The sequence below is a fragment of the Ornithodoros turicata genome, chromosome 8 (assembly GCF_037126465.1).
Source record: "Ornithodoros turicata isolate Travis chromosome 8, ASM3712646v1, whole genome shotgun sequence".
Classification (NCBI taxonomy): domain Eukaryota; kingdom Metazoa; phylum Arthropoda; class Arachnida; order Ixodida; family Argasidae; genus Ornithodoros; species Ornithodoros turicata.
The window spans coordinates 24,172,649-24,188,813 of NC_088208.1; the positions used below are offsets into that span (position 1 = coordinate 24,172,649).

General features: G+C 44.9%; 1 protein-coding gene and 1 long non-coding RNA gene across 9 annotated transcripts in view; one reads left to right on the forward strand and one right to left on the reverse strand.

The window, feature by feature from the left end:
• Positions 1-16,165, reverse strand: part of LOC135366738 (leucine-rich repeat-containing protein 15-like) — a 584,634-nt gene that overhangs the window by 42,891 nt on the left and 525,578 nt on the right. For 7 of the 8 annotated variants that reach the window (XM_064599600.1, XM_064599596.1, XM_064599597.1 and 4 more), the window contains one exon: positions 7,075-7,145. The exons of the other annotated variant lie outside the window; for it this stretch is intronic. The gene's annotated coding sequence lies outside the window, so the exon portion shown is untranslated. The remainder of the gene's footprint in view (positions 1-7,074; positions 7,146-16,165) is intronic. 8 annotated transcript variants of the gene reach the window in all.
• Positions 10,483-15,029, forward strand: LOC135366085 (uncharacterized). The gene is made up of 3 exons (XR_010414088.1): positions 10,483-10,564; positions 12,652-12,855; positions 14,694-15,029. It is a non-coding gene; the product is annotated as an uncharacterized LOC135366085 (long non-coding RNA).

The window sequence follows — 16,165 nt, forward strand, 5'->3', positions numbered from 1 at the left end:
CATATATTCATATTTATACGGTTGTTTGTGATACAATTCCCAATAAGTTCCAAACTTCTACGCTGAAGAAGCACGCGTAGAAATTTGAAAGTTATCGAGAAATTGACAGTGTTGAACCGAATAAGAAAGACGAAGCCCACGGTGACATGCAGTTTCGGTTTCACTATGAGGTCATCATGAGCAACTGTTTTTTTTAATGCCGTGTTAGTGCCGCGAAGCAACTCTGGCTATGAGCGACAGGTGGAGAGAGGACAGCATAAAGGAGTGGGGGGACAGGGGGTTAGTAAGCGTCCTGGGCCGACTTCAGTGGGAACTGTGCTGATATTCGGCTGGAAAGGCTTGAAAAAACCCAGGGAAAAACCTCAGACAGCACAGCTGGTGCCAGGATTCGAACCCCTGTCACCTGCGTAGAAAGCGATCATCCTAACCGCAATGCCACGGGAGCTGGTCATGAGCCACTGTACCTTAGCCGGCATCACAGTTGTGTCGACCGATATAACGGTTATTGAGGACTGTTTTGAGGTACAACGAAAGGTAATCAGCAAGTTTTGTCCAGAAGCAGCGGCTGGGCTGCTTAGCAGAAGAGAAGACTCACGAGAGCGAAGGCACCTTAAAATTCAATTATAAATAATTGGCAGCGAATTTAATTGCATTACTTCGCACGGTGACCCTGGGAATCATGAGAGAGGAGGTGGCGCTGTTTGTTTCGCTTTGGCTCGCGGGGCAGGACTGCGCAACGACATATGTCTTATTGTTTGTATGTCATATAACATCGTGCAACCTTGCATGCATAATGCGATCCCACTCCCACTGACGCGCCTGTCGCAGAGCAAACATCCGTGAGGAAACCGACGAAGGGGTTCCGTCATATTTCAACACGCACTTGAAAAGCAAGGTTGAGATGTGTTTGTGAGATGTGTTTGTGTAACGGGCGTAGGTGGAAAGTCGCACCGCTAAAGCTACCGCTCTTCGTTCTCAAGCGCTGAGATCGGGACATGGTCGGTGGGGAAAACGTAGCTGCGGACACTCCCAAAGCGTGTCGAAATCAGGACAGGCTCTGTTATGAATCGGCAGATGTTTTAGGGCAAGAGAAGGAGGTATTCCAGTGCACGGGTACTCAAATAAAAAATAAAGAAATAAAGAAATCACATCCAAAAAAGTTCTAATTAAACTTTCTGAAATAAATTTTACTGATCCACGTTATCAAACGCAATATTTCTGATATTTACACCAGAACCACCTCGAGATGCAATTTACTCCTTTGATTGTACATGCGGCACAACGCAATATTTTTAGAGTTCGGATTACTGCTTCTCTCTCGAAAGTTCCCGTCATGTAGGTATAACATTTTACATGCCTTCGGGACAACGATGCAAAACATTCCGAATGACTGTAAGGAAAGCGTAGATTTTTGTAACAAATTCCAACCGTGCCTGGATTTTTCTCCTATGTACAAACGCACGGAAAATGAAATTAACCTACTTTAAAGGGGCTTCACATGAAAGTGCAATACTTTTTCACTCACCTAGGAAAGGTGGTGTAGAGCTGTGCGAAAAACAAAACAAAAACAATTTTTTTAAAAACTTTTCTGGCACAATAAGTTTCTCGTCCAACTGCGAACTTCAAATGGCGGCCACGGAATGGAAAAAGAAAAAATCGTCAAAAATTACTCGGAGATACATTTGGGGCAATTACACAGTAAACCACAATTTTTTAAAAAGGTCTCGGGATTTTTTTAAAGAATGGTGGAGTGTAACGTCTGGGTAGATGTTTGATGTAGAAAGACCTCCCAATGTCATACGTACTCCACATGGCTCTGGTTTCTCACTCCTACTGATTGCGGTCATTATTGTGGGTGGACCTCGATATTCCCGGTTCCGAAATCCCCGATGTGGAAATTCCCGTTCTCGAAACAAGGAAAATCAAGGAGAATGCTCGCTTGCTTCGTAAGATGGTATATGCCGTGTTTAAAAACACGGTATCACTATTTAACCACCCAAAGTCACAAGTTTTCGATGTCTGTCCAAGTCGTTTTAGCGCACGTTGGCTAGTTTATGATTAGGTTAGTCCAAGTTTGGTGCTTGCATTTTTTTGTCCAGGTAATAGTTAAAGTTCGCTGTTGGCAGTTTCCCGCGCGCGACTGAGCATTTTAGAGTCAAATAACGTTTATTTTCAGTTGCGTATTTTTCAGCGGTGATTTCGATCACAATATCTCGAGGTACACCATTTATTGCTCGCATTTTTATAACCAAGCACGCCACGTGTTTCTAAGTGAACATACAACAACAACAACAAAGATTAAAAATAAAAGACACGAACAATGGGGTGAAACTTTCTCGTGAAAAGCAAGTAAGAAAGTGCGTACTTATTCATGGTTGCGCCCCCTTCGAGAGTTCCTCTTGCACATCAGCGGTTTCCTTTAATGACCCGCGCAGAGCATGCATCGCTTCTCCGATTATTAAAGAACAAACACCACATATTGATTTTGTCTGACTCTCGAAGGAGCAGTTCCGCTGAAATATGAACACGCGCTCCCGCGAAGTAAAGCAGGTGCAATGTTACGTGCAGTATAGTTTGGATAAAAACTGAGTAAGGCATGTTTTTTGAATGTTTCAGGCCCAGCGCGCGGCGTCTGGCAGTAATGGAGGGGTTCGCCGTATATGCTTGTTATTGTGTTTCCCACAAGGTTGCTTAACTGCGCTAGAATTTGCATTGAAAGTGAAAACATGCGCCCGGGTCGATCGTCTGGCTCTCCGTTCCTCTCGAGTTTATTCGCGAACTTCCTGGACGGACAGGACGTGGTTCTTCTGAACCGGTTCCGTACACACCAAATAAACTATATAAAAAAGGGAGTAACGCTAGTTCTTTTTGATGACTGATGCATTGTCACACCCATTAGTCCCTTTCGGGACTAAATGCGGGTTGTTCAGGAACTGTGTGGGGAGTAAACTTCAGGGTCAGGGAACTATAATGGGGAGTAATTCCAATCTAGGGGACGAGAAGCTGCAATTGCACCCCAATTTCCAACTTCTTTTTCTCAGAGTGTACAGCGGAGCTTCCCTAGCGCGGAAATCGTTGCATATCCTAATAGAAGTCTATTAAGTAAACGTATTTTAACTAAATTCTGACCAAGAATAATTTTTTCATTATTGTTTGTAACAATTTCTGTGCTTGACGTATACATGTATATGTATATGCATACTGAATGTATTCGGATCAGGAATCTCACTTCGAATGAACAATCGAACAGCGTCGTAAAGTACAGAGCAAGATGGCAAGAAACAAGGCTGTCGTCTGCTCTGGTGCTTTATGTCGTCGTATCCTTCGTCATTTTACTTTGCGTAAATTCATTCGCTGTTCACATAACCAAGAAGGGAGAGGAGGAATGGACCATGCAATCTTCATTCTGGAAGGCACTGGCAATTCTGCAAACGTGATCGGTCAGCACAAGCGAATGCTTGTCCGTCTGCTGCCCCCATACCGTCACAATTGGTTCACTCTTACGTTAGGTCACCACTGCAGAAAAGCAAGCATTACTCCAGTGTCCTACTGAAGTGTAGGAGGTAGTGATGCCGTTTTTCCTGAGTTTCACTCCAGACTTTCCAGACGGTTTTCGGAGCAGTCCCCTGTAAATTCGCCGCAATGCACGTACGAAAACCACCTTCTCTTCCACTATTTCAAAGTAATTTTTTACACCTTTCAGCGTGTAAAAGATGTGATTCTTATAGATAAACACACAGTTTTTATTCTGCATTGAAATATGTAGTAGTTGTGTCGGAAAAGTGCTTGCAAAAATACGCATCTCAAACAGTGTTTGACACTCAATGAATTACACCACCCTGATATGGTGCTGTGGAGTACACGAATCAGGAGGATGTTTTGCAAAACACCTCTAAAACACCTCTTCTTGGTGGTGCAAAACTTTCGCGAAAAACGTGCGTGTCACATGATAATACTTTTACACACCAGAGGTGTAAGAAAATTTACTGTGCTCACGAAAACCTATGCCGAGAACCGGAGTCATATCGTTTAAGCGTCATATCATATCATAGCGTCATATCATACCGGAGTCATATCGTTTAAGCGCGCTTTTCTTTTCATTCCGCGTGACTACCGTAAAGGAAGTGCGCACAGACGCGGGAACATACGGGACAAGAGCTTACGTTCTAAGCCAAATGTGTAAGCCAAGTGTAGTGGCGCGATATCCCACAGAACACACCCCGGAATGACTATTCTGACTATGCTACTTGCACAGCTATCCGTGAAGTCAGCCCAAGGTGCACGATCGCCCACCCCACAAGCAACAAACAGGTAAACAGTTCGGTAATAAAGACACTGGCAGTGCCGCGGATGAAAAAAAAAAACATTCCACGAACCACACATAGCAATAACGTTGAATGGCAACGCCGCTCGCAATTGGTTTCGTTAACGGTTTACAAATGGTCTTGCGATCAACTGCTGCAGGCCATGTGAAAGCAGCTGAGCGTCTACTGGCCAACGAGCTCTTCAGACCCCCATCAAATGTTGTGTATATCTGGAACCCCGGTTAAGTAAACCACGCAAGTCCCAGGAGGCAAAGGAAAGATAATTCGCCTCGGCGCATAGCAGGGGCGAGTGTGGGAAGTTGTCGTTCGTTTACTTTTGCTGGCGAACAGACAGCACGCTAAAGTGAATGGTGAATACTACGCGTACTTCGAGAGCGCCGGCTGAAGGAAGCATGTTGTCGTCCTGGACGATCCGTTCACTGATGTTATTAGACAGTTGTTGTGAAAGGGGTACAAGCGCCTAGAGAGGTTTACAAATTGTTCCGGGAGAGGTCAGTAGAAAAATAACATCTCTTTGGCCACTTTGGTCGGCCCAGTCCTGCACAACCAGGAGGGGGGGTGGGGGCGGGTTACGACTACCCTCTTGAGCTGTCTTGATGCCTCCGGTCTCTCGACCAGCCTTTAAGGCCCCCTTGTGTGCGTGTGTGGTTTTTTTCTTCTTCTTTTTTAAACGAATAGTAAGTCGGCATACGCCTGACCTTCCCTTCCTTTCTTTTTTCAGTAAACATATATATCCCCCCCCCCCCTGAATACGGACGTGCTACAGAAAGAAGAAAAAAAATGGAAATTACGAAACAAAACTTTATTTCGATATGATGAATGGGGAGTTTCGGAACTACGAAAATGTATTTTGATAAATACGCTCCTGATATTCCAATTGCTCTGTGAAAAAACAAAAGAAACAGAAAAGAATCCTCACCAAGCAACGCGCTCAATGGAAACCACCCGGCGCAAAATGACACCGTTTTCACCCTTGCTTTGAAGAGACAGCGGCGAGTACGCCTTTGTGGAACCATTATCATGAAAGCAAAACGTCCCAAGAAGGCGTGCACAAATTACTGAACGAACAGTGCCTTTCGAAGCGTTGGTTTGCGCTGAACCGACGTGTAACGGAAAACAAACAACGAAGGAAAGGATAACACGCGCTTGGCTGTTCTTTAATGAAACTAACTCAACGAAACTGACAGATGCTAAGCCCACGTTAGTCGCGGTAAAGTTTGCAATACGGCGCGTGTTTCCATGCAGTATAGAGCTGTATTCTATAGCTGTACCGTCGGCGTACCGGTAATTTCTACTACAGTTCCCGTTTTCCACCTGACGTTAACATGTTTCATGCATTCCAGCACCCATTTGTTATGCCCAGATATAGTTTCGTTCTGCTAAGAATTTGCGCTGATCAAAGTTCGAAACGTGACAAAAACGAGGACCTCTGTAAAATACGTTTGCCAGGGACACAAACCCAGACCTCCCGCGTTGTGCTGTTACACTCTGAACAGCACACAACACAGTAGAGTTCGTTTCCTATGTGAGACCCGAGACGAGAGGACCTCGATATTCCCGGTCGCGAAATCCCCGATCTCGAAATTCACGTTCTCGTAACAAGGAAAATCCGAATAATGCTCGATTTCTTCGCAAGATGTTACGCCGTGTTTAAAAACACGACAACGCTATTTAACACTCAAGTTCACGGGTCTCCGATGTCTGTCGAAGTCGTTTTAGCGAACGAAAGCCACATTTTAGAGGCCGTTAGTCTTAGCAGGGCGGACACGACGGAACGCACGATGATTAGGTTAGTCCAAGTTTCTGTGTTTGCGTTTTTATGCCTATGCAGGTTAGTCTAACTTCGCTGTTGGCAGTTTCTAACGCGCGACTGCGCATTTTATTATCAGATTTATTTACAGTAGTTTATTTTGCAACGGGGATTACGATCACTTTATTTTGAGGTACACCCCTTGCCACACAGGTGAGGTCGCGAAAAGTAGTTGCATCCCATCCTGTCACACCATGACTATACGTACTATACTGATCCCTTACTATATACTATATATTACTCTCCCTTACTATACCTTACTATAAAGAGAGGATGAATACTGAGAGTGAGTTTCTGGAATATTGCAAACATTCCCAGGGGAGAATACGAGTGCTGACGCAGAGAAAACATGACTCTGCACTGTACCACCCTCAGTGAACTCTCACTTATGCGACACGACACGACACGACACGACATGACATAAAGTGTTAGTTCGGGTCCCTTTATCGAACAGTATGCTCGTACAACGCCAGTTCAGCATCGTTTTAAACGGGAACCGCTCCGGCCTACTGCGATATGATGGATTGTGATGCCTCTAAACGGACGAGCTAGTGAGGAAAGCCAGCTGCCGACGACAACGGATGAAAGAGAGGCACGAGATCTTGATCCCTCGAACCGATCGTCAGAAGCTCTGTGCACGGCCCGTCGATCGAGAGGCAGTGCTTTGTGAATAGTGTCTCCGCAGCCAGGTTCGTAAAAAAAACAAAAAAAAAACAAGAAAACCTGTTCACAAGGAGAGAGAGCCGTCTCTCTAATATATGTGTGGCAAAGGGCCATTTCCTTTGTGTCAGAAAAAGAAGAGAGCTCTTCGGAAAATACGCGGCAATGATAAACTAGATAGGCCATGGTTGTCGTTGTCCTTCATGGTCGTCGTTGAGGGCGTGTTTGATGCAGTATAGTGTTCGTTGATAATTATCGACTGTTCGAAAGCATGCTCACCCTTGTTTAGATAAAGTCTCTTTTAGGACATTTCATCTGACGATCCAGAGGTGATCCGGAGGTAAGCCCATCTGAAATGACCAGAAAGAATGAACGTTAGGAAGCGAGGTCGAACCTATATATGGTACTACTGAACGTGCAAGTTGTCAATAAGTTCGAAGAAAACAGGGGTCGACGAAATGTTAGGTAGTCGATGTTATATGCTCATTTTGGGTATATTTATTGCCAGGAGAGTAACACGAAGGACAACACTCGGACGATACCTATACATAGGAATCGGCGAACCGTTCAGTATGCTTCATGACAAAACCTGTCACAACTCCGATTCACACATATTTTTCTAATACTTTTTGTTTTGAATTAGGGCCTGTTATGTCATCTACGTAGGCAATTGGCCAACAAAAACATTATGGGCTGTTTCACCGATAAAACGATATTACACCCCACTGACTCGCGGTAACATGGTATGTATGATTGTATACACCATCAGTCATTTTCGTTGTATTTACCATCAGATCAATGTAATAAATATTATTAACGTAAAATTATATTATACGTAAAATGATTAGCCTCACAGTGAGAACATATGTTCAGCAGAGTCCAGAGGAGTGGGCAGTGCTCTTAGGACATGTCGTTGGCCAGCTAGATTTGACCATGGACGAAGCAATTTCGTTACAGTGTAAAGGAGGAGGGTCCAGCTGAGTTAAAGACACCGTTACTGAAGTTCGGCCACGCTGGAAGTGTGGGCAGCTTAGGAGGACGTGTTCTACATTTTTGATGTCACCTCATTCATGGCGGGTTGAAGAGTCAACTTGTAACAACGACAATTCGTCAGTTCTCAATGAGACCTCATATCGTGAGAGTCATGGAGTAGCAGGGATGGGCAGTATTTAAATACATTGTAGTTAAAATACTATTTAAAATATAAAGACCTGTATTTATATTTTCTATTTAAATGCAGACTTGGAAAATGTATTTATAATTATATTTAAACACCAATTTTCGAGTATTTATTCTTGTAAATGCTTTATAAATACTCCTAAATGCAGTATATACTGACTCATATCTTAAAGTCGCCTCGCATTTGACATTTCGAGAAGAAGGACGAGTTTGGGGTGCAGTTATGCCGTGTTTGCGCTAGCATGCGCATGCAATAAACCATTTTAGATGGCAATTTTTTCACTGATGTTGCGGACAACGGTCGCAACCCAATTACTTTGTTGTACGAAGCATCTTTGTCAAATTTACTACAAGCATTTGTTCATCGGCACCCATGGAGATGCTGTTCTCCTTTACGAATCTGATTGTATGGCCGAACAGAAGATGCATAAAAGAAGTAGTCTTCGAGAAACTTCTAATATTAAAATGGCTATGATCTCTAACAACTAAATGCTATTGTTCGTTGCTGATTTGTTGTTATGATCATTGAAAACTCAAGAGTTTTCAATGTAGGGGGCCGATAGTCAGTGACCTTGACGTTTGCGTTTAAGATGCTGTTTTCTTTGATTAAACCACAGTTGAGAGTCTGCAGTTGTCCTGTCTACTTCTACCCATGTCCTCGTCTTCTTGCTGCTATTCGCGATCATGAGTAGACGTATCCACATTTATATGACACCACCATCCCCATATATTTCTTCATATGTCCAATCCAATCCAATTTCTTCGCATAAACAACAACAACAACAACAAAAAGAAACATAATGATGGAAACATGACCGGCCGCCCCGAACGACCTGTGATACTGAACAGGCATTTTATCTAACGAGATGGGAGAACAAAATAATTACGCTGACGGCGAGTACCAAGCGAAGAGGAGCGGACCTTGTTATGTCGACGGACCCTTGGGAAGCACAGCCACCAAGACAGAAGAGGATTAAAAGAAAAACATCTGTAATGCGACCTGCCTTACGACATGTCATTAGGTACCAAGAGCTGGCACTCGCTTTGTGCCTTTCCACTTCAATAAGAAGTTGCATACATGTGTATTGGAAAAGCACTTCCATCGCGCACGTATCAAAAGCATTAGGTTCCTGGCTCAGAGAAGACGACAGCTGAACTTAAATGCTTTCCAGAGTGCAAGGAGTAATATCTCGTACAAAACAAGACCAAAGAATGTGCAGGCAAGCTCAATTGGGATAGGCTGTTCACCTGCGCGTTTCATATTGGAGTGCCGCTCAAAATCTGAAGTCATTATTTCAAGTAAGAACATCGAATGAAACCCGAGGATTATGCCGGAATAAGTTTCGTTAGTGCAGAAGTACTGCAATAACGGCTCTCTCCCTGGAATTCAGGCAAGCGACGCATAAAAACACTACTTGTGGAGTCCTGATGCCTGTGGGTAGTCTGGAAGGCAGCTAGTCAATGCAAAATATGGTCTCTGTTTTAGTTTAGCGTGTTCATTCATTCATTACAGCATGCATAAGATTAAGGCTGAGACATGTATTGAGGTAACGTTTTAGAGCATCTTCTCACGGTTCGTAACGAATTGGTGAGCAAGATCATCCCAGCTCTGCGGAAATGGTTCCTCAACCCGCTTTCGGAGCGATGAAGATTGCAAGGTGTGAACGTGATTCAAATATTACGGAGTCATCGTTTCGTGATTTGTCCCTCTCATTACTGCAACTCGCATCTTCATCAATTCTCTACAGATGCAACAAATCATTCTGGAGACAACGATCGACAATGCTATCACTGGTTAACCTACAGTATCAGTATTGTTGACTGCGACTGGTTATGCTGCCACATCCAACGTGACAGCCTAACCAGTCGCTGTCAACAGGTCCCAGTCAACCACGAAGTACATCAAGACAGCAGCTTCTCGAATCGACCGTCCTGTGCCATGTCTAACGATTTCATGACTGCGTGAACTTTTGCTGCTGGGCACATGCGCGGCCGTTTCTATTGGCACAACTGCGTGGCGCTGCAAGCATGATCACTACAAGTATCATCATCATCATCATACAATCGAAAAATGGTTTGATTCATAATTGTGTAGGTGACCAATTTGTCCGAATCAGTGACGAATCACCTGTGAATCTTCTTCCTTTCTTATTTTCCTTATTTTTCTTTTCTCCTTTTCCTATTTTTGCCATCGAAAGTCGAGCTTGTGTTCGGCTGACCTTTCCTCTGTCTTCTCGAGCAAACATATGATCCCCCTTCGTATAGACCGTATGTTCAAAGTCATTACAATGACAGCAGGCAAATGCTAATAAGGTTAACGTCCCCACCAAAGCACTGCCGCGAAAAATACTTCACCTTTCAGCAACGAAATTTCGAATGAGACAAAACTAGCATCATCGAAGATAATATAATAAGTGTTAAATTTGTTCCAAGGACCGTTTAAAAAAAAAACTTAAGCTGTAAAAAAACAAGGAAGACGAAGAAGGAAGAAGAAGAGGAAGAAGAAGGAAGACGAGGGGGCCAACCGCGGGTCACGAGGTTTCAAGTGGCGTTTGTTTTTGTTCCTCAGTGGGGAAGAACCAGGGGATCGGTAAGGCTTTTGTTCCGGTCTTTCGTGTTTTTTTTTTTCCGCCTCCTCTCTGTATCTGTTCTACGTGAAAAAGACGACTCTTCAAAACGGCACGCTTGGAAACCCGTGAGCGTTGCGCTGCGATGCGGTAAAAATGGCTCGAAACGCTAGGTGGTCGTCGCGTCATTAAACTCGCAGTTTAATGGCTTATCTAACGCGCAAGTGGAGAAGGTCTTTTGCGGTTTTAGGTCGGCGTGGAGGTGTGCGACGAAGGCGAAAGAACAGCGACGATAGGCTTCTTTGTTGATACGCGCAGACAGAGTTCGTAAAGGGAAGAAGCAAAATGAGCACTGGATTCTTTTTTTTTTATTATTATTATAATTATTATGTTTGTCAATGTGACCGAATCGCGAAAGTGGCCCAGCATAGCTGACCGCTGAAAGTGCGCCATTATCTGCGACTGTTGTTCTTTACGTCCAATATTCCTGTTGTAATTACTGTTAAACAACTTGTTAACTGCCATATTCTTAATTCCCTATGAACATTTTGGCTAGCAGTACGTGCGATACAGAAAAAATATGTGCGGTAGCAAAAAAATACATCACCATGAAACTTTGGTCTTTGCTACCATTTGCTTCTCTTGTGAGCAATGCTCGTGACAACACCACCTATAGACTGAGAAAGCCAGCGCATTGCCTCCTCTCCCTCTTTCAATTAAGAGTCAGAATTCGTCTGCAACTGCGATTCACCGTTCTGCGAATTCAAGAGCCCGCATATAATTGCAGCTCGCCTGGAACCTGCACAGACCTATATATTTAGACAAAAAGTGCAAGACGCTTTGGTTTGACGAGCTGGTTTTTATTTCCAAGGGGACGTTCAATCAAAACTGGCAGACGACGGTGGTTCTTCTCCATGGCCACGACTGCTGAAAGCACGTTCGTGGTTGGCTACGGCCGTTGAAAACACAATCCTGATTGGCTGACTCTTATTCGTTACATCACGTCGACGACCGCGAAGGCTCTCTCTATCGAGGTGGTGTTGTTCGTGAGGACTCAGCCGAACAAAACGACAGGAAGAAGAAAACAAAGCATACCATTTATGGTGATCGTGGTGGTGGTGAAAGCGGTCGCCGTTGTCGGCCTTACAGAGGGTGGGCAACGTCACCACTAACGCCCTGGGGGAATGTGTGTTCTGGGCCGACTTCTAAGGGAACTGTGCCGACATATGTCTGAAAGCGTCTGAGGACAATCCAGGAACGCCCCCAGACAGCACAGCCGCCCAGTCTCGACGCCTGGAGAAGCCTCGCATTGGTCTCGTCAAACGATCTCCCGCGATGATTGGATCAATTGTTTGAGGAGACCAATGGAAGCCCGGTCCGCATTGTCGGCCTTATTGAGGAGAGGCAGAGAGAAACCGTAAGTTGGGGTTGCTTTCGCCCGTAAATCACGAGCGACACAACGCATGAGTCCCGTTCCTTTTAAGTTAATGTCAAGGTAACGGCATCTTTCATTCCGCGAGGAGAAATTTTTGCCCTTTAGTGTCTCGCTAAGAGTATATTTTTAGTTCCATAACAGGCTATACTCTAAGAACCAAACTTCACCGCATAGCGCGCTGTGCACCAACACTCTCATTAATGAACTTCACCACATAGCACGCTCCTAGCGAACCATCGTCCCGAGTGACATCGCTCTTTCCTCTGATTCGCTGAAAAAAGGGGGCGTATGCCATTTCCGTGGCGTTACGCAGTTCATAATTGCCACAAAAATGGCGTACGCCTCCCGTTCTCATGAAATCAAGGGAGAGTACGTTGTCATTCGAGATGCTGGTTGGCTAGGAGCGTGCTATGCAGTGAAGCTCTGTTTTCTGAAGCATTGCCAAAGCGCTTCTCATTGGAAGAGAGACAGGAGGTGGGGGTGGGGGGGCGTGCGCCTTTTTGTGTCAATTTGGATATATGATAATCGACATAAAGAGACGTATGTCTCTCTCTCTCTCTCTTCAGAGCAGAAGCGATAATCTTATCATTCGAGGCAATTACTGGCGCAGAGTGGGCGATGCGGTAAAGTTCTGTTCTTACAGTGTGCTATATTCCACCCACTGTTGTTCCTCAGAAACAATGGCCAAGCACGACGCAATGTTCGTGAGCCCCCCAATGATGGTGAGCCCCCCGATGGTCGAGAGCCCCCCTTTCACTTCGAGGGACACCCTTATGTCCCACGTGAAGGAGCAACCCCAAAAGAAAAGTCCCTTCCCAGGTGTGGCTGGACATGAGGGCACGTGCGTCCTTTCTGTCATCATATTTACCCTGTTCCTCGGTAAGATCTTTTCTTATTTTTATTTATTTATTTATTTATTTATTTTTTTTGCTACGCTCCTCTCTTAAAAATGAACTTCATCCCATAGCACGCTCGTAGCCAACCATCATCCCGAATGACAACGTTCTCGCCCTAGCGTCGCCTTGCCTCGTCTCGTCTCACCTCGTTCGAGCCTATCTTGTAGCCATTATGTAGCCATTTTGTACGGCAAAGTGGATACAAAATAGGCTCCTACTCCCGTTTTCAACAAATCAGGGTCGAGAACATTGCCATTCGAGATGATGATTGGATAGGAGGGTGCTATGCGGTGAAGTTCATTTCTAAGAGTGTACCATTTTAGGCATCACGTATTTTGTGTAATATCCTTGTCATCCGGGCCGCAACGAACTAGAAGAGGGCGGTGGAACGACCGAGCTCTCCGCGTGACTATGGCGACGTCGGCAGCCAACGGCGGCGCTGCGATCGGCGCCTATGGAGACGCCATAGAGTTAGTAAGGAGGAGACGCAGACTAAAAATGCAATTATTAGTGCAATTACAATTTGATGCAAGTATGGTTAATTGTTGTCAACAGAACAGAAGGGAACAAAAATCTGAATTCGTAAAATTGTTGAGACGCAGACGACACGCTTTGTAAAGACTGCCCGCAACACACTAGTTGGCGATAGCAGCGCCACCGCTATATTTTCGCCACTCGCTCCGACAGTCGTCGCAAGGCGCACACCCCTCCGTTCGTTCCACTGCCCTTTTCTAGTTCACTGTACAGCATACGTTGTTGGGCTAGTTGGTGCATTGCAGTACAGAAGATAGCGCTACGAACAGACGACCGCAGAGTAGATGTAGACGGGACGAGCGCTTACTTACAACTCACTTTAATTGGCAACAGCAGGAGATATAAAGGTACAAAGAAGCACTATATAAGAAGAAGCTGCTTTATACCTTTATATCTTGGCTGATGCCAATTAAAGTGAGTTGTAAGTAAGCGCTCGTCCCGTCTACATCTACTCTGTGGTTGTCCGTTCTTAGCGGTATCATCTGTACTATCACTGTACTCGGGCTGCCTTCAATGATGATTGAATCCAATCGCCATTAAAGATGCAAGTAGCGCCACCTAGCGTGCAACGTGTCAACCTATCAGGGAGCATTGGATCCGATACTCTTTATGAAGTTGACATGTTCTACGCTAGGTGTCTGCGCAAACATGTTCAATGGCCATTGGTTTCAACGGTCATTAGCGATTGCCTGTGTGACAAGAGCTCTGCGGGGAGTACTGCATAAACCGGAATACAGGTTGACTTCCCAACTTGTGAAAGAGATAAAGCTCCTCCACAAAATGAATAAATAAAATAAAAACCAACGCTAATAATATCAATAAATTCGACTGACAACGTCATCGTTTTAAGAGTGCAGAATACTTTATTATCTTTTTTAGAAGACACGCTTCTCCAAGATATGAAAACTTACACCGCAAAGGTGTGTGTCTTACGCCCCTGTCACACGGGCAGTCTTCAATGATGATTGAAATCAATGGCCACTGAACGTGTGCCTAGCGCCCCCATGCGTGTGACGTGTAAACCTATCAGATACCATTGGATTCAATGGTCTCTGATAGGTTGACATGTTACACGCTAGGTGGCGCTACGCTACATGTTCAATGGCCATTGAGTTCAATCATCACTGAAGACTGCCCGTGTGACAGGGGTGTTATCTGACAAGATATTTATACACCCGAAAGGTGTAAAGAAATTGAGTCTTCAAGTCTTTCCGACCTGTTATATTTTCATTTCGTGTATTGGTATGAGTGTGTCTGCGAAGTAGGCTCCCCTGCCCCCTGTCGTAGGTGTCGTCGTTGGAATGATGATGCTGCCAAAAAATGTACAGCGGGAGCAGCGGCGCGTGCACCTGCGAAGGCTTCTCGAAGGGCTGAACGTCACCGAACACGAATGGACGGTGGAGCCCGCGCCCAAGATGCAGAGAGCTGTCAGGCACAGGGCCGAGGCTGAGAGCATCATCAGTGAAGTCGAGGACGACAGAAAGCGTCGTTGATCAACGAAGGAAACAGACACGTCAATACGAGTGGCCAGCTTTTTTTTTTCTTCTTCTTCTTCTTCGTGGCAGCCAACGTTGTGCGCTTAGTTCAAACATGGGCGAGTAAATAGCAATGCGATGGCGTATATATGTTGTGAAGATGGGAATCGTTCGTTCTGGAAAGTCTGGCGTTGCGATGCTACGCGGGTCCTATACTGCCGCAGCGTTCGAGAGAGTGGCTCCTCGTACTCGACGAGCGAGAGCGTGAAAGTTTTCGCCAAAAAAGTTCGCGATCTTTCATAATTTTTCTTTGCGATTCCTCACGAGGTATGCATTATTGGTGTGCCAAAGGCTTTCTCGTGCGAAGGTTAATTGCATTTGATGCAATATCTTGTAGACGCACTTACTTTCGCAGTTGACTCGCCTCGTGTATCGTAGAGTTCAGGAGGTCACAAACGGTAGTACTTCTAAGACACAAAATTTCTCCTCAAGTTTTGCAAGAATGATCGAAAAGTACCTTGCATTTGGAGAGGACTACACGGTACATTTCAATGTGCTCTTACAAACGCGTTTTTTTTCTATATATATATATATATCTGAAATATTTATCTACATTCATCGACGGGTTCTGTGATCAACGCTTAAACAAACATATCTTTTCAAATTCAGCATTCTGCATGCGGTCCTGAAGCTCTTAACCGGGGTTCAGTGGCGTGGTGGTGATTTCGGGGGTTTAACCCCCACCCCCCACCCACCCGAAGCCCTACCTTTTAGAGAGTGTATTTGTGAAAGGAAGAAAACGAGGGCCAAATCATCTCCCCCACTTAAAAATCCCGTCGCACCCGTCCCGAATTATGGTTCTGGTTACGCTATAGCGCCGGGTCTGCTGGATTATCTGCAAGAGAACCCTCTTGTAATTTCACCCTTTAAAATGAACTTCGCCACATAGCGCGATCCTAGCCAACCATCATTCAGAATGACAACGTTCTCGCCTCTGATTTGTTGAAAACCGGTGCAGGAGCCTATTTTTAATTCATTATGCCGTACATAATCCGTACAAAATAGGCTACGCCTCCTGTTTTCAACAAATCAGGGGCGACAACGTTGTCATTCGGGATCATGGTTGGCTAGGTGCGTGCTATGTGGTAAAGTTCATTTTCGAGATGGTATACAGTGCTCAAACGAACGTGTTCCCTGGAAGTACCACTTAGTACTCTCAAGTTATACAGAGGAATACCTCTATCACTCTTGATTTGTGGAAAGTGCGGGGCGTTCGCCTTTTTC